Source organism: Electrona antarctica (assembly GCF_951216825.1).
Source record: "Electrona antarctica genome assembly, chromosome: 4".
Classification (NCBI taxonomy): domain Eukaryota; kingdom Metazoa; phylum Chordata; class Actinopteri; order Myctophiformes; family Myctophidae; genus Electrona; species Electrona antarctica.
The window spans coordinates 12,268,806-12,287,558 of NC_136809.1; the positions used below are offsets into that span (position 1 = coordinate 12,268,806).

The 18,753-nt window shown below is 44.0% G+C and overlaps 1 long non-coding RNA gene across 1 annotated transcript in view; it reads right to left on the reverse strand.

Annotated features, from left to right (window-relative positions):
- LOC306922366 overlaps positions 1-18,753 on the reverse strand; it is an 87,379-nt gene that overhangs the window by 20,054 nt on the left and 48,572 nt on the right. The gene's annotated exons all lie outside the window — the stretch shown is intronic.

Sequence of the window (18,753 nt, forward strand, 5' to 3'; positions counted from 1 at the left end):
TACTATCTAAACATTTGTTTTCTAATGTTGGAATTTATAGATTTTTCTTTTTGGAAATATTTTTAAAACAAAATGTAGGAAACAAAAACTTAAGGGGACCCAGACAAATTTGTCCACGACCCACAAATGGGTCCCCAGCCAGTCTTTGTGAAACAAATGAATGCATTGAAGGACATCTAATGGTGTCTAGATTTCTTCTTGTTGCCCAGGTCAACTGATTTGAATCGATGTCCACTCAAGTGGAAAGAATGCAGATTTTCATATATCCGGAACCATAACAAAAAAAAAAACAATTTAAAAGGTAGGGTATTGTTTTGTTGAAACAAGTGTTACATTTATACTCTTTCATTGGTATAGACCAGCGGTCCCCGAACGTTTTTGGCCGTGCACCCCCTGTTACCCCCCCCAACACTAAGTCTTGTTGTATTTGGCCGAAAATGTATTATTTTGATATGATTATCATCATTATGCCAAATAATCACAGAATTGCATTGCACTGAGAGACATACAGCTGCTGTATACTCCTGCAGCTGCTCTATGCATCTCTTTATAACAGTGGTTTACCGGATTTTGCCGTTTGTGCTAAATAACCGCCATTACCCTTTTGTCACGCACCCCTTCTAGAGGGTGTTGTCACCCCCTAGAGAGGGTACACGCACCACAGTTTGGGAAGTGTTTGTTCCCTCCAGCTCTTGATTAAACAGAAAATACATTTTCAAGTTGGGATGACTCCGCCAGATTGCGGCAGTATTGAGTTCACAAGTTCTCTCCTCATGCCTGGATCTGGGCTCTCTACAGCAGAAACGATAAACCGGAAGCAGCGGGACAAAAATGATGATATCTCCATAATAATTTCGAGTTGTAGTCTTGTTAGGTTGTGTTTATATTTGCACTGTGGCAGCGCTTCAATACGTCACCAGTATCGCATTGATCCCGCCTATAGCGGCCGCATACGGCCGCATATCTCTCCGGTCAGAAATGGCTCGGAGTACATCGTCTCTGCCTGAGACGGACCAGGGAGATGGGAGCAGGAGGAGGAACTCACTGCTGCCACCAGCTGGCAGTCAGGTTAACCAATTGTATCCTATTAGGGGAGATAACTCACACAGGGCAGAGGATAAACAAGCAAAATTGGAAGTGATGACACAAATAATTGAGAAGACTAAATTGGAACTGAAACACTATCAAATTGAAGCTGATGAATGGGTACTTTCTCCTGATTGGCTGAATATTTGCCACCTACCTGTTGAAGAGACGTTTAACCTTTTAACAAAAACATGTTTCGTTTTAAAACGTTAACCAAAGAAATATCACTTATATTACCCTACCTTTCATTTGTTAAAAAACTGTTAAAGAAAAGTACAAAGAACATGTACTTTTGCATCCATGTGGCAAGGTGTCAGGAACATTAAAAAAGCCACAGCACCCATTCCAAACGTCCCTCCCAGTCCCAGTCAGAGCTCAACACACCGAAGTCATGACGAACAGCTTGCTGCAATTTTCGCAAACATTTTCCATTTTTGTTTTTACACTAGGTTGTGCCAGCTGTACAACTTATGTTTTTTTTACTATCATTACTAAATGTAATTTTAAACCTAAACAGACTGGTGTTGCTGTTGTTTCTGCACTACATACCTACTGCATGATACAGTGACAGCTGCCCTGCACGCAGTGGCGTGCACAGACATTTAGAGGGGCAGGTGCTCAAGTGGAAAAAAGGGCACTTTGTGCAGCACGTGGAACCGACCGGTTGCCTTAATAGTGTGAGATTTATAGATTGTGGGGCCTAAATAATATATTAGAAGCTTTTTATCAAGAATTGATCAATGTTACCATGGTCCACATACTGTACAGTGTAACTGTACAAAAAAAAGGAAAAAAGTGTTTTTTTGTGTTTTTTTTCTCGAAAGGGCACATTGCCAAAAGGGCAGGGGGTGCTCTAGCACCCCCTAGTGTCTATCTGTGCACGCCACTGCCTGCACGGGAACCTGAAAGTGGAACAACAATGTGGATTTTGTCTGTGTCAAGTGGAAACCTCACTGTCTACAAGTTCAAGATCTACGTGACGTTTCGAGCTTGCATATCAACCACTTTTGATACTTTCATGTGACACGTGACGATCAATTTACAACAACAAAAGAAAAACACACAAAAATATCGAATATCGAATATGGAGATAAGATGTTACTGCCTGACAACAACTACAACTCCATCATTTGCAGAAGTTGTGGCATCAGCTGATGGACTCATTCACTGCAACTGTTGTGAGAAAAAAGGCTGTCAGGAAGTGAAATGCACACGATGTACAGTCAGTACAGCTACGTATACACCACCATCCTGCAGGCCTGTGCAAAAGACAGCAACTTTCTTCTCCATGGGAAGTTAAATGTCAGAGACACACTCTCTCTGCCACTTAACTTTTATACCTGTTGCATTGGAACTACATCATAACTGTGAACTTTACACAATTAACCCATTTTGACCTGAGATCAGATTCTAAAAATGTCTTCTACATCCTGACAGTTTTCTGAAAAAGCTATGTTTTTATGTCAGTGGTTCTTCGATTTTTCAAAAATAGCAGACCTACAAGCTCATAGCGCGCCACTCGGTGGCGCGCTATGAGCTTGTAGATCTGCTTTTTTTTTTTTAATATATGTTTGGTGGCTTTCGCCTTTATTTTATTTATTTTTGTATGGAGGGACAGACAGTAGGCTGACAGGAAATGGGGAGAGAGATGGGGGGGGGAAGACATGCAGTAAAGGCCGTCGGGATCGGGAGTCGAACCCGCGGCACACTGCCAGACTGGATTACCAGCCAAGGTGCCTGGACCACTGAGCCATGGCCCATAGGCCAGATCTGCTATTTTTCAATAGCTAAAGCATAACATAATGCTAACACCAAAAGGGGTTCCCGCCCAAAATGGGTTAAAGAGATTCGGGTTGACCTTTTTATGTGTTTATGGGTGCCTTTTTATCTCAATTGTATTTGAAATGTCAACGCTGTGAAGGTTACACACTCGCACTTTATTTGGTACCTATTGCATTTGAACTTCATTGGTACTGTGAACTGAAAAGGATTCATAATTGGACTAATTCTCCATTTTTATTATGGTAAAAGCATGGCATTCATACAGTATTGGGCATATTACTCAGATTTGAGGAAGAGTCATATTATTACTTGATATGAAGATTAGGCTAATATTACATAGTTTTGCACATGTCACATGTTCAAAGAGAACAGATATACAATGGGTTTGAATGGGGGTAAGTCCCTGTGACATGCTATGGAGTCATGTCAGGGAGTGTACTTGCACTTGCAAGCTGCCTCAAGCAAGCTACAGAAATACGAGATATAGGCTCCTGCCCTATGGGCCACAAGAAGGCTCAAGAAGGCTTACTTAATGCAATTCGGATAAGCAATAATATTACGGTTTTGGCAAATGTAATAAGTTACACTACTCATTACTGGGGAAAGTGACTGATAACATATTACTATATTACTAAGTAATGTTGCACTACCCAACACTGCAGTAGAACTACTTTAGGTGGAATCATAACAAAACTGGGGAGCATTATACAGTCAGCACTGTCGTGTCAGTGACAGACTCAACAGTAGTGACAGTGACACTCAGTGTGCACTAGCTGCTTCGACTTCTGGGTGGCAGTATAGCCTGGGACCTGGGACGCATACCATTTTCGGGTTTCTGATCCAGTCGGGAGTGGATGATAACTTACATCATGTTGTATTCACTGGTTTGTGGTTTATGGTCACCAGGCCGGAACCACAAAACCGGAATCAGAATTACTCCACTATCAAGGGCATCACAATACAAGCCTTGATGTGGCGCATTAATCCGAAAAGTTTCTCCAAGTACTCCTTGGAATCGTTTGTTCCTATTCCAACTCGTAGCGACTGACGAGACTAAAGCCCAAACCACACTAGAGTTCTCAATCTCTGCTCGAACCCGGCCCGGCCCAACATTTTCGGGTAGGGCCGGGCCCAAAATGCATTGATTTTTTTTTTTTTATATATATAATTTTATTATAACAAAAATAACAATTCTGTTGTTTGTGTAATGTATTTATTTGATATGAAGAGGGCTGAGCTGGTGAATGTTGGCGATTAACTTTTACAGTTTAGACTATTATACTATTATGTGACTGAAGGAGGAGGTGGCGATGATCAGCAGCAGCGCACCAAAGTGACAGAATAGAACGGTGGTTGTTGAACTTGCTACCGCTGGCTGGCCTCTGGTTTGCCAACCAAATGAGCTGCTTACTACTCAGCATCAACTATATAACTTAAGTTAACTTGCCATATGCTTAAATGTTTTATAAGATCATCGATTCATCCGCAATAGCTCGTTTTGGAAACGTCGGGGCTTAACGAGACACAGCTGGGTGAATAAGCTAAATTAGGCTACCTAATCAACGTCACCATGGTAAATGCTCCATATAACTATGAAAGCGCCTGCATACACGTAATATAGTTACATGATGACCAAGCAATGTTACAGTCACACTGTAGGCTACAGCTATTTGGTTTACAAATCGTATTAGGCTACAGCTATTTGGTTTACAAATCGTATCGCAGCGCGCTGTACAGCTATTTAATTTCCCCATCGTAGCGCAGCGCGCCTCGTTGTGTGCCCACTGCCCAAAATAAAAGATCTGCAAGCTGTCGACAGACTCGACACGCCATCGAGCGGCATGTTGATGGTTTGTATGTCTGTTCTTTTGGTTAGGCAACGCACATTACGCGTGGTATGTGGGTTTGAGAGGCAATGAATGATGAAAAAGTTGCACTTTGTTAACGGGACAGTAGCCATTGGACATAATTAACTGCGTCACTTCAGAGGATCGCTGCTACTTTGATTCAGAAGATGTTTACTCACCCCTGGAAATTGCTGGAAACCATTAGAATGTTGGAAATGGAACATTATCAGCCAATTAACGTGAGTTACATTACATAAATCCTTTATTTCGACGACTAGACTATTAGTGCGTTCTCTGACACGGTCGTCTCAATAATCCACGGCACCGCGGCCATATAGTGGCATTTTTCTTTTTCCTTTTTTTCTCTTTTTTTTCACTCGGGCTTTTTTGGGTTTTCGGGCCTGACATTATGGTAATTGTTAGGGTCGGGCCGGGCCTCGGGCCGACCCAGTTAGGGTAGGGCCGGGCCTTAATTTTCAGGCCTGATGAGAACTCTAAACCACACCAAAGGGTCGAGACGGGACGAGACGTGTTTTTAAGGTAAACCACACCAATGCAACTCTTTTTTTGAGTGGTGTAAACCACTCCTACAACTGGCTTTTGTGTGCATAAAAAAATGACCATGGTTGCTATGTTCAAAATAATTTCTGACGTAATTAAATCACACCCGGGTGAACTGGATGACCGTAGCAACCGTGGTCATTTTCTCTGCGCAAAAAAAGCCAGTTGTGAAATCACATCCGGGTGTGATACATACATTTATCAAAAATGATAGCTTTTTTTACTTAACATATTTTGTGTGATTTCATTACGTCAGACATTACGTCAGACCACAGCTGATCATGCTATATAAAACCTTACACCACTCAGTTCACACAGGTGTGATTTTTTAACACAGAACAGGCTTTCCTCCGAGGTGGAAAGTGACACGAGGTTAAAGTGGCAGAGGTGTAGTGAAGGTACCCATTCCCTGACTCCACTCGAGCTGTCTGCACAAACGGGTCTCTAACATAATATGTTAATATTAACTGTCATAACTGTCAATATTATTGAAAGGCTGTTCTACCACCCTCCCCTCAGGCAGGCTGTTCTACCACCCTCCCCTCAGGCAGGCTGTTCTACCACCCTCCCCTCAGGCAGGCTGTTCTACCACCCTCCCCTCAGGCAGGCTGTTCTACCACCCTCCCCTCAGGCAGGCTGTTCTACCACCCTCCCCTCAGGCAGGCTGTTCCAACACCCTCCCCTCAGGCAGGCTGTTCTACCACCCTCCCCTCAGGCAGGCTGTTCTAACACCCTCCCCTCAGGCAGGCTGTTCTACCACCCTCCCCTCAGGCAGGCTGTTCTACCACCCTCCCCTCAGGCAGGCTGTTCTACCACCCTCCCCTCAGGCAGGCTGTTCCAACACCCTCCCCTCAGGCAGGCTGTTCTACCACCCTCCCCTCAGGCAGGCTGTTCTACCACCCTCCCCTCAGGCAGGCTGTTCTACCACCCTCCCCTCAGGCAGGCTGTTCTAACACCCTCCCCTCAGGCAGGCTGTTCTACCACCCTCCCCTCAGGCAGGCTGTTCTACCACCCTCCCCTCAGGCAGGCTGTTCCAACACCCTCCCCTCAGGCAGGCTGTTCTACCACCCTCCCCTCAGGCAGGCTGTTCTACCACCCTCCCCTCAGGCAGGCTGTTCCAACACCCTCCCCTCAGGCAGGCTGTTCCAACACCCTCCCCTCAGGCAGGCTGTTCTACCACCCTCCCCTCAGGCAGGCTGTTCCAACACCCTCCCCTCAGGCAGGCTGTTCTACCACCCTCCCCTCAGGCAGGCTGTTCTACCACCCTCCCCTCAGGCAGGCTGTTCTACCACCCTCCCCTCAGGCAGGCTGTTCTACCACCCTCCCCTCAGGCAGGCTGTTCCAACACCCTCCCCTCAGGCAGGCTGTTCTACCACCCTCCCCTCAGGCAGGCTGTTCTACCACCCTCCCCTCAGGCAGGCTGTTCCAACACCCTCCCCTCAGGCAGGCTGTTCCAACACCCTCCCCGGCCCTCAGGCAGACTCACAATACGCACACAGACAAAGATGCTGAAAAACTTTTTTGTTTTTGTTTTGTTTTATTTGTGTTAGCGGTGGACAAGCTGCTGAAACCATAACACCTCCCCAAGTGCAATTATAAAACGGCTGCTATAAAGTTCAATTAATATTGAAGGTATTCTTTCTGATCATATTTGATTTGACACACCGTCCCCAAGTGAAATATAAATATTGCTGTATGTATTTATGTACAGTACTTTTGCAAAGTACAATCCCTTCTCCTTCCCAAAAGGACAGCCAGAAGCAGGTCGTTGTTCTCTAGAGTCGTAGTATGATGCTACCAAAATGTCCCCATAGGCCCGAAAGATGCTATAGCTGTACACAATGTACGCACCCACGCAAGAACTCCAATTGTACCCACACAAAATTACTACTGTACTGTGACTACTTCTTGCAAATGTAACCTGAATATTTACAACCAACAATGTGCGTGCGCATGTGCGCCCACACACACACACACACACACACACACACACACACACACACACACACACACACACACACACACACACACACACACACACACACACACACACACACACACACACACACACACACACACACACACACACACAGGGGGAGTGCAGCAGGGAGCGGAACTGGGATGGAACTGGGACACTGTGCGTGTTGTATGCAGAATGTCCTCCGGTTGACATATCTCTCTGGCAGGTGAAAATAATTAAGCAGCTGCTGACTGCACGTGTATGTCGTTGCTTTCGGGCCGTAAATTAAATTATTAAATTGACGCAATTACTTGATCATACTACAGTGTCACATACAATAGTATATCAAAAGTATCAAGCGGGTCCACAAGCTTGAAATGTGGCGCAAAGCGCTGCATGGGTTGCCTGCTCGTATGCACCTGCCAATAGGTGTGCAAAAGTACAGTTTTTTCACAGAATTTTAATCCTGAGGTTTCCACCTGGCAGAGACGATGTGTTTGTGTGCACCCTCCTCAAGACCAGCAGCAGGTAGTGGTTAGCGGTGACAGGTGTGTTTGTGTGCACCCTCCTCAAGACCAGCAGCAGGTAGTGGTTAGCGGTGACAGGTGTGTTTGTGTGCACCCTCCTCAAGACCAGCAGCAGGTAGTGGTTAGCGGTGACAGGTGTGTTTGTGTGCACCCTCCTCAAGACCAGCAGCAGGTAGTGGTTAGCGGTGACAGGTGTGTTTGTGTGCACCCTCCTCAAGACCAGCAGCAGGTAGTGGTTAGCGGTGACAGGTGTGTTTGTGTGCACCCTCCTCAAGACCAGCAGCAGGTAGTGGTTAGCGGTGACAGGTTAGCAGATGAAATAAAGCAACAGCATCTGGTATGAACCTTACCATTCAACCGAGTCTCTTGCAAGTGGATGATCTTAGATCTCCACCTATACTGCTGCCAGCAGTGAGCGAGCGAGCGAGCTTCAATGGTTTCGCGTAGCCAGCTACGCAAAACCATTCACTCCAGCTATTTAATAAACAGAAAATACATACTATTACTATACTATATATACTATACTATACTATATACATACATACATACTATCTCTCTCTCTCTCTCTGTTTGTCATTATAATGTTCACCAATATATCCAAAATGCTTCACAAGAACAATGCTGGTTTAACCATTTTGTTTTACATCACCATTACATCACCTGATCAACATGAGTTAGACTTTAATATCTTAGCGCCCCTCACTTCACACAGGTGTGATTTTTGTTTTCAATGTTTGTGTTTACACACTTTTGTCTTCAATGTTTGTGTTTACATCCTTTTGTCTTCAAAAAGTTGCCCAATAATGTCTGTTGCGAAGGAGAGAAAACAACAGTTGACTGTCAGCATCATCTGCTGCCCATGACGCTCGCTCGGAGAGAGACATCCATCGCCATGGGAACTGCTGTACATGTTAGATGGGGTCGTCATGGGAACGTGGCTGAATAACGGCCCTTTCTCCTCCTCTCACGCACCAACTTGCCTCTCCTTGTCTGACTGACCTCTGTCTGCTCTGCCCGCAATGCAAACACACCTGACTCTACCGAGAGAGAGTGAGAGAGAGAGGGAGGGGGAGAGAGAGAGAGAGAGGGAGGGGGAGAGAGAGAGAGAGAGAGAGAGAGAGAGAGGGGGGGGGGGGGAGGGAGAGAGAGGGAGGGGGAGAAAGAGAAAGAGAGAGGGGGAGAGTGGGAGAGAGAGGGAGAGGGAGAGAGAGAAAGAGAGAGGGGGAGAGTGGGAGAGAGAGGGAGAGGGAGAGAGAGAAAGAGAGAGGGGGAGAGTGGGAGAGAGAGGGAGAGGGAGGGAGTGGGAGAGAGAGGGAGGGAGGGGGAGAGAGAGAAAGAGAGAGTCATTTGGTTGTGAAAGGGCAAACTGTGCACTTGGGTGATTATTGATTATCCTGGGCAGCCTCTGAATGGGTCCCTGTAGGCACACATTTCTCTCTGTCATCCAGATTAGAGCCCAACCCATATATTGATTTGGCCGATATACTGTGTGTGCCCCATTTCAACCACTTTCAACCTGATGTCCCTATTTTGGGTATAGGGCTATAGGCTATGCCAAAAACATCTAGCGGTACAAGCTAAGAACAGTGTGTGGACTTCCCTTCCTTCTCCAGTGCTATCGTATAGGCTCACCTTGGACCGGCGAACCCTGGGAGTGTATCAAAGCACTCCCAAACCACTGCGCCGATTTAATTTGTTATGGACAATTATTGACATTTTAGGGCAGGGATCTTCGATGTTTAGTTTCTTTCATGCCCAGGATACTGAGTGAGGGAATCAGGGGTGAAGCAGGGACTCACAACAACGACTTTGGAAGTCTTTCAAACCCACGCTGTCCTTGTTGCAGAGTCGAGATGCCCGACACATCAGATTTCCCCGTGTCCAGAAGTGTGCTTCAAGCGGCAAGGCGTGAAATTGCCTTTATGGCTTTATCCACGTGACGTGTCCCGTTAAGGGGAAAGCCTCCTTGGTTGTAAACACATGATAACTCACTTTCCATCTGTCGGAGGGTAATGTTCGTCTGGAAACAGCATGTCCTCCAGCGACCCCGCCGACACAACAGGACATGACATCAGAGTAAAACACTCTCCGGCATTGGTTCTCAAAGTACATTTGTTAATACAGCGTCACAATCAAGAAACACTTTCCTGCATGGGGTTTTAATGTGTTTTTACATATTTCAGTCATGGCGCCATCTTCATGACCAAAATTTGTCATGAAAATGTGGTCTCACTTCCTTCCTGGACTATACAAGTCACACCACCACGCAGCCTACCCCCTCTCCACAAGGAGGGGCAGTGCACCAAAGCATTATGGTCATTGAAGCAATTCAACAATCCAGTCAAACCCTAGTCAAACACACAGACTTTATTTGTTTTGCCATAGAGTGCAAATTTCAAATTGTGCTATACTGTTATCTACTACGGATACTATTAGCACTGAGTGGCTGCAGTTTCTTCCACTTTATCCATATATCCCTGTTAGCTTTTCAAAAATAGCAGATGTACAAGCTCACAGGAGGTCCCTTCGTGCAGCGTTGCAAGCTTGAGCATCTGATATTTTTAGATTTGTATTTATAATCAAAAGTGTTTGGAAGGTTTAGATTTTTTGTGTGGTCCTTGACATGAAAATATTTGAAACCAAATATATACGGCATGCACTCAAAAGTCACCATAGTGTGTGTAGTCTTGGGTATTCATGCTCATACAAACATTACAATGTCCTCATGATCACAGCTGTAGCTATAAAATACTCCCCAACAACACATGAGATCATTCTTTCAGACACGATTTACTACCCAACAAAACAATGAAAGAAATTACCATAGAAAGTGTGTAAGAACTGCTGGCTTTGCCCCCCCCCCCCTTAAAAAACAGAAAACAAAAAAAGTCATAATAATAAATCAATAAAGAATAACAAAATATGGGTTTAACATAGGCCTAATACAAAATAAATACATATTGCTGTCAATATGCTAGGCTGTAAATATAAATAGGCTTGGGGCGGGGGGATATCTGTCTACAAGTTTATTTAGGGCGCGTAACACATAGAGTGTGCAATCTGTTGAAAATTACAAACATATGCAAAAGCAAATGCATAATGATGGGTGATTTATCATGAGCCCATGCACTGTGCAGAGCTGCCATCTAGTGTGGATCAACAACCAAACCAAGGTGGCCAGCCGAGTCTTAACGTGGCTGGCTGTGCACACATTTCTGGTGCACGTTAACAACTTAACCACTCTGGGACCACTAGGGGGTCGTCAGAGTTAGTGATAGGATTATTATTTTTTTCACTATATAGCATGCCTATTATGAGGAGAACTTTTGGCCAAAAAATCTACAAGCCTCACGCTGCAAGGCGCTGTGAGCTTGTAGATTGGCTACTTTTGACAAAAACGTTTGGTTTAGAGGGAAAAAAGATATAGTCCAGAGTTGAAAGGTCAAGTTGACTAAGTATTGACAGTTTGAAGTGGTTTAAAGTAAACATACTTGATGACAGTGCTGTCAAACAAGTCTGTGAAGCTGTCCATGACATCTATGAAAAACATAATTCTCTCAACTAAGGGATCCTTGGCCCTCTAAAACGTTCCCTTTTCCCCTCTACACCAAATGTTAGCAGATTATTAAAAGACTGCTGTCTTCTTTACAGTATGGCCCTGCTATTGTCCTTATTTTACATTTCTACTTTATCCTTCCTGGGTTGCTTGATGACATTTGATTGCACGCATCTTTGTGTGCGTGAATTTTTGCTGACGTACTCGTACTGTGCCTCAGCCGAGGGCGGGATTCTGTCATTTGTGATGATTATTCCTCCTATGACTGTATCTCACGGACGGTTACTCAATCTGTACCCGAACTGCTGTGCTGCCTCCGGCACCTGACATTCACATTCACATTCAGTGTCAGTAAAGGTCTACCTAGCTTACAAAATGATATTAAAACAAATAATTAGATAGGAAATACGAGCCAGACGATGATTGTGAGTGGGAGAAATGTAGCTATAGTAAACACAGCTGAAGGTAATAGCATTAGTTCTGGGTGTGTTTCATTTAGTGTGCCAACAGTATAGGCTAGGAGCTGTCCAGTGTTTTACTTAAGAAAAGTAACAATACCACAATGTAGAAATACTCGCAAAGTAACTAAAGCTGTCAAATAATTGTAGTTACATTCAAAGTAAAACATTTTCCTGTAATAGCCTAATAATAATCTTTCTTTCAGACCAGACAGACAGACAGACAGACACGCACAGTCGCACACACCCACACACAATAATATATTCTCACTTATTACCTAAACAAACAGTGATTGGGAAATCAAGACAGAAAAGAAACATATTATCTGTACAAATTGCCTAAGATTGGGGGTGTGTTTTGTCAGCTAGCCGTGACATGAGCTAATGATTCTAGAAGATGGCTGCCAACTTCTACGCCAGTGTTCAGTGGTGGAAGAAGTACTTTTCACTCCTCTTTTTACTTAAAGCGGCACTATGTGACTTTTTTTTTATGGACACATATTTGTCCAATCTGAATGGTACAACCACAATTGGGGTGGTTGTATTGTATATTTGTCCCTGTTCTTCTAGTGAGACATTTATATCGTGTCACCTACTGTAGACAATGATCTGAGACGAATTTTGACCTGAAGGTAAAGATTCAATGAATCCCCTGAGCAAGCAGGCATGCAGGCTCTATTAGATCAACGGTAAAACAATTCAGCACTTAAGCAGGACAGGAAAATAAGAGGAACGTTACATAGGCACAATGTAGAAGTAAAAGTCCTGTGATATTACTTATGTTGAAGTACACGTAGTGGCATGACAATACAAATGTGATTTACATGCTGTTATGTCCCTGTGGTCTAGCATTCGTAGGACAAACCAAATGACTCATGCAAACAAAGCATATCAAAGCACAAACATGCAATCCTTACAGGAAATATGTAAGGGATTATGAAATAGCAAAACAATATGCTGAAGCAAATCATGGTTCACCGTTTTCATAAAATGTCTGTGGGATTGAGAGAATGGTGATGCCTATCAGAGGGGGTGATCTATTCTAAAGATACTGGCCCAGAGAGAAATGTACACAATGTACAGTACACATGCATATACACACTCAATACTATGACACCCAATGGACCATATGACGATTATAGTTTGATATACTTTTTGAGTGGTGTAAACCACTCCTACAACTGGCTTTTGTGTGCAGAAAAAAATGAGCATGGTTGCTATGTTCAAAATAATTTCTGACGTAATTAAATCACACCCGGGTGAACTGGATGACCGTAGCAACCATGCTCATTTTTTCTGCACAAAAAAAGCCAGTTGTGAAATCACATCCGGGTGTGATTTCATTACGTCAGACATTACGTCAGACCACAGCTGATCATGCTATATAAAACCTTACACCACTCAGTTCACACGGGTGTGATTTTTTGGTTAAGACTGGAGGGAGGGCCTGGGGGACCTGGGGTCGGTCCCTGGGGGGTCCCCGAACCTCCAAAAGCCCGAATACGCACCCAGGGGGGCGGCACGATTCCAACAAGCCCACCCCCGTCCAGAACGATTGAGAAATGACAGAGTTACCATGTGGGGGTCCCTAGGGGTCCCCGAACCTTGAGACCGAACTTCAAAAACCCCGACAACGCACCCAGGGGGGCAGCACGATTCCAACGAGCCCACCCACATCCAGAACGGTTGAGAAATGACAGTTACCATGTGGGGGTCCCTGGGGGTCCCTGGGGGTCCCCGAACCTTGAGACCCCCAAAAACGCCCCCAGGGGGGCGGCACGATTCCAACGAGCCCACCCTCGGTTAAGAAATGGCCGACTGACCGACCTTTTTTGCGTGTCTTAAGTACCAGGTCTTATGACTTAACTTAAAACCTGGAGCGTGGTCAATGCTGTTTGGCCACTCAAAATAGCCAAATGGCATTGGCCACGCCTCCAGGTCTTAAATCAAGTCATCATTAAGACCTCAAGACACGCAAAATAGGGCCTATAGAGTCACATACCCACACCTCCCCACCCATCTTTGTGCGTGCGGGTTAATGTTATAAACGATGCATGTGATGGTTGATCTATCTGTCGTGTGCAGTGGTCCTCTTCATTTGCTCTGATTTCTCCAAATTATTTGAATTTGTGTAAAGTATCGATAATCTGAAGACTCGGCTCTTCAGACTGGCTTATGCAAAGGTTAAAAAAGTATATGTAGACAGATGCCAGGTTCATTTGTTGACCTGGCATGTTATATTTGTATACAGTTTCAATGTACAGATGATAACTTTTAGTTTTTGGATATTATACTGATTAGAGTACTGATGATAGGTTCTCGCATTACCTATGATCCTGGATTACTATTTCTAGGCATGTGATGTATTACCTCGTGTTTACCTTGTTTACTGTAAATCGCTCTGGATTAAGCGTGTCTGCTAAATGCTAAATTGTAATTGTAAATAGCAATAGGCCTTGTACGGAAATCACTGGACTCAATCATTAATCCAATAATTTTAGCCCTCCGTCGAGGCAATCATCTGTCTGGGACAATGTAAACTACTCGGCTTCAAATAGCTCTACACAGCATGATAACAGGCAATACCACTGAGGCAACTCAGATACTAGTTTTGTTAAATTTATTTGCACAGACACATTCACAACATAAACACACATGGACTAAAACTAAACTAAACTTTGTAAAGTATTGAGAAGCATAAGCCAAACCCGTAAGCAGCAGTATAAAAAGCAGCAACTTAGCAGTTAGCAGTTAGCAAGTAATTAAAACAAAAGGCATCCAGATCAGACGAAACACACTCGGAGACTGACCACTGGCGCTCATTCCACTCAGTTTGCGCATAGCTGTAAACAATCCTCTTAAAATCACTTAAGTCATGTCCATAAGGGAATACAAAACACATGCACTCTCACGCTATTTTTGTCCGTCAGGTTCAGGTTCAGGTATAATAAAGTCAGTCAGTCACTCAAAATCCCAATACATGGGAAAGCTCCCATATATGGTGCCCAGGTCTCGTGACATCATCAGGGATGGAGAGATCCCTGATGTCATAGTAAATGTGACCTGCTGTCGCAATTAAGCCCATAAATGGAGATCCCTGATGTCATCTACATCTGACCTCAAACCCTTAGATCTCCATATATGGATATATGTCAGAAATATGTACCCATCCATCCCTCCTCCCTTTTGACTGATACCTGTCCATTCAAACTCTAGACGGGCGTGCCCCAAAGTAGTGCAGCCGGCGAAAAGGTTCTCAACAGGCCCGAAAATGAAGGCCCGGCCCTCATCAAACCCTGTACACTCAAGAGAACGTCCCCGCTACCCTTTAAGGCGAGGTTGCTTCTCGCCCTCAGGCGTCTTACTGGTATTATGTACGTGCATGTTTGCTTGTGCGTGCATGTGTGCGTGTGTGCATGCTTGAGTGCATGCGTGAGTCAATGTATGTGCTTGTGTATGTGTCCATGTACGTTTGGGAGAGTGATAGAGCGAGATTGTGTGTGTGTGTGTGTGTGTGTGTGCGTGCGTGCGTGCGTGCGTGCGTGCGTGCGTGCGTGCGTGCGTGCGTGCGTGCGTGCGTGCGTGCGTGCATATGCATTGTGTGTGCGTGTGCGCCTGTCTGATTATGTGTGTTATTGAGAGGCTAACAGATAGATATATATATATATAGAGAGAGAGAGAGAGAGAGAGAGAGAGAGAGAGATGATATTAAGTCCACACTCCACAGATGAAAGTCATCAATAGAGCCCTAATCTCAAAGTGTTGCCCAGTGCCGATCGAAACAGCACTGCTCGCAGTCTTGGGAGTGCATTCCCCCCCCCCCTGCCCTTAATAGCAATAGGCAGTTTACTCAGAGCATTCTGCACAGGGAAACTAGACAGAATAACTGTTGCTATTAAAGGCCAAAGCATGGCCTCTCCTTCCAGACGCTTTCAAGGGCTTCTAATGCAGCTTCCTTTTTGCTGGATCAGAGCCTCCACTTGGAAATCTGAAAAGCGTTCTCGGAATCGCGAACAGACCCATCCGACTGATTAACGCGGCAGCCGTTCGGCCGATAAGATGTCAGATGGGTGGGCCACGTGGAATTTTCATTTAGTGATCATTAATCGATTAGGTTCTCGCTTAGACCAATGGAACTAATGTAGTATACTTTAAATTAGGATGACTTCACCACTTCAACCTATCTTCATATAATTGGTCCTCACTAATGTTCATGATAAAATACCATTTATTTCTACTCGGTCTGTGTATATGCATGCAAGGGCTGTACGGCAGTTCAGAAACTCGTCTACCAGTGACATCATTAGGCAGATTTATTTTAAACAAGATTCTTTTTTTAAATATATTTTTAGATAATAATATAGATTTGTATTATCGTGGAATGATGGCTTCCATTATTGCATTGCAACTTTTCAGGAATAGAAAGCCTGCAGTTTCTACTAGCTTGGATTCCCCATCGATGACGTCACTGGTGGACGGGTTTCTGAGCACAGCCTTCCTATGAGACAGACCGAGTAGAAAAGCATTGTGGCATTTCATCATGAACATTAGTGAGGACTAATTATATGAAGGTAGGTTGAAAAGTGGTGAAGTGTCGCCTAATTGTGTGGGACAAGGGTTAGAAAACGTATTAGGTACTTAAGTTCCTATTAAATGCCTTGATTGGACCATAGGCCTAATATTGATTTTTTTGTTAAACCCCTCTGGAGTCTCATATGTTTTGTAAATGTATACTTTTGGTCATGGGTGGTATGGCCAACTTGTACTGTAGCCCGAGTCTTATACAGTACAAAGTTGGCCATACCACCACATCCCATTAGGCCCTAAGGGATATTTCTCATGTTATTTTAACAGGCTTAAAAAAAAATATTGCTGGAAAAGAGACAATGAGAGTGCTTTAAAACAGGAAGCCAAGGGACTAACGATTGGGGCATTTGAACACGAGTTCAATGACATTCAATGACATTGTGACTGATGAGTACCAGTCACAGTGTGGGACAGGGTCTCAATTTGTGGGAAGTCTTGGAAACGAGGGACTGTCCCAAGCAAAGGGGGACATCTGGTAACCGTACCTCCAAACCGTAGAGGAGTACAGTACATGCAATGACCAATATCAGCCTCCCCGCCCAGCTTCTCTCCCCCGAACATGGGCCAAATGTGTTGTAGGTGTAGACGCCGGACAACGCCGGATTCGAACCCAAGCTCCGTGGTGGCCGTTGAGCAGGGACTACCCGAGCGGCGAACGCCTACGAAGTGAAATTCTTTTATTTAAAAAAAAGTACTGGATTTTTTTTCTTGCGTTTGTTTACGTGCTAAAAGAGTGACTTTGAGATCTGTTTCACCATACAATGTAGGTCAAGTACTTAAAGGACAACTTCACCACTTTTCAACTTCTCTTCCTATAATTGGTCCTAACTAATGTTCATGATAAAATACCACAATTTTTTCCTACTCAGTCTGTGTCTCATAGGAGGGCTGTGGGCAGTTCAGAAACCCGTCCACCAGTGACATCATCGATGGTGAATACAAGCTAATAGAAATGGCAGGCTTTCTTTTCCTGAAAAGTTGCAATGCAAAAGTTGAAGCCATCGTTCTCACGATAATAACAATCTAAATATATTTTAAAACAAATCTTGTTTTAAAAAAAATCTGCCTAATGATGATGTCACTGGTGGACGGGTGTCCGAACTGCCCAAAGCCCTCCTATGAGACACAGACTGAGTAGGAAAAAAATGGTGGTGTTTTGTCATGAACATTAGGACCAATTATATGAAGAGATGTTGAAAAGTGGTGAAGTGGTCCTTTAAAGGGTTTTGCCATTCTTAAAGTACTCTAAGAAATTGTTTGACTTTATTATTTTTATATATATATATATATATATATATATATATATATATATATATATATATATATATATATATATAGGCTACTGTAAAGGAGAGAAAACGCCTCCTCTCCCTTTTGATGCTGGAAGCAATACACAGAGTGCATTGAGAATTACAGGGCTAGTTGTGTAGCCTCCGAGTATCCCTCACCACTTTCATGTCCCGCACAAAGAATATCACATATTGTACTGTACATACAGTAAGCCTGGAATGGCAATTATGGCCCTGTGTAGTAGCCTATGAGCCATACAGTATGTAGAGCCTCCGCTTTCTACTGTATACCGGCTCCCTCTCCTCTGATCATCCATTGATATGCAGTCATGTTTTGTTATACATTAGGCAGCATCACTGCATTGAAAGATTCTCAATAGATGCAGAGCTGCGTGTTGCCTTTATCCCGTTTACCCCTTAAGAAATGACGCTTTTCATGCAATTTAATGTAAATTCGTAATAGATATACAAAGGATATGGTATAAGGGAGCCGTAGATTATAGGATTAGTATGTATTATTTTGATTAGGATGCCGCAGAGGCGAGCCTGCATGGATAAGCTTTGGTCTGTGCTCATATACATGGCATTTCAAAAAGCTTTGACATGGTTCATTCATTCATTTGTGAACCACAAGGGGGCACTGTTTAGACACAGTTCGTCATGTTGTAGTAGCAGCACACACACACACACTATCAAATAAGCCTGTCTGCAGACAGGCTGTGCAGTGCAGACCACTGCATTCCACTGCATAGGAGACAGCTAGGTTAGGTAATACAGAAGAAAAGACACTTAACAGTTGTACTGTATTCAAGTTGAACTTAGACCACTACAGAGAACATGTTAAAGCCAAGCTCCCCCAGATGTATACACTGTAGGACATGTGGAACATCCAGATGCAGTTTGCTAAGCTTGTGTTGCTCCCTCTGACACACAGATGCAATCTGATTTCAGCTGAGCTGCTTCTCTCTCCACGTACTGCATCCTCAGGGATCAGTGGTTCTCACACTGTTCCATGTCATGGAAATGCATTTAGTACTGAATATTATGTAGTTGGCCGCAGTTTACAATGGTTCATTCATTCATACATTGAGAGGTGAAGC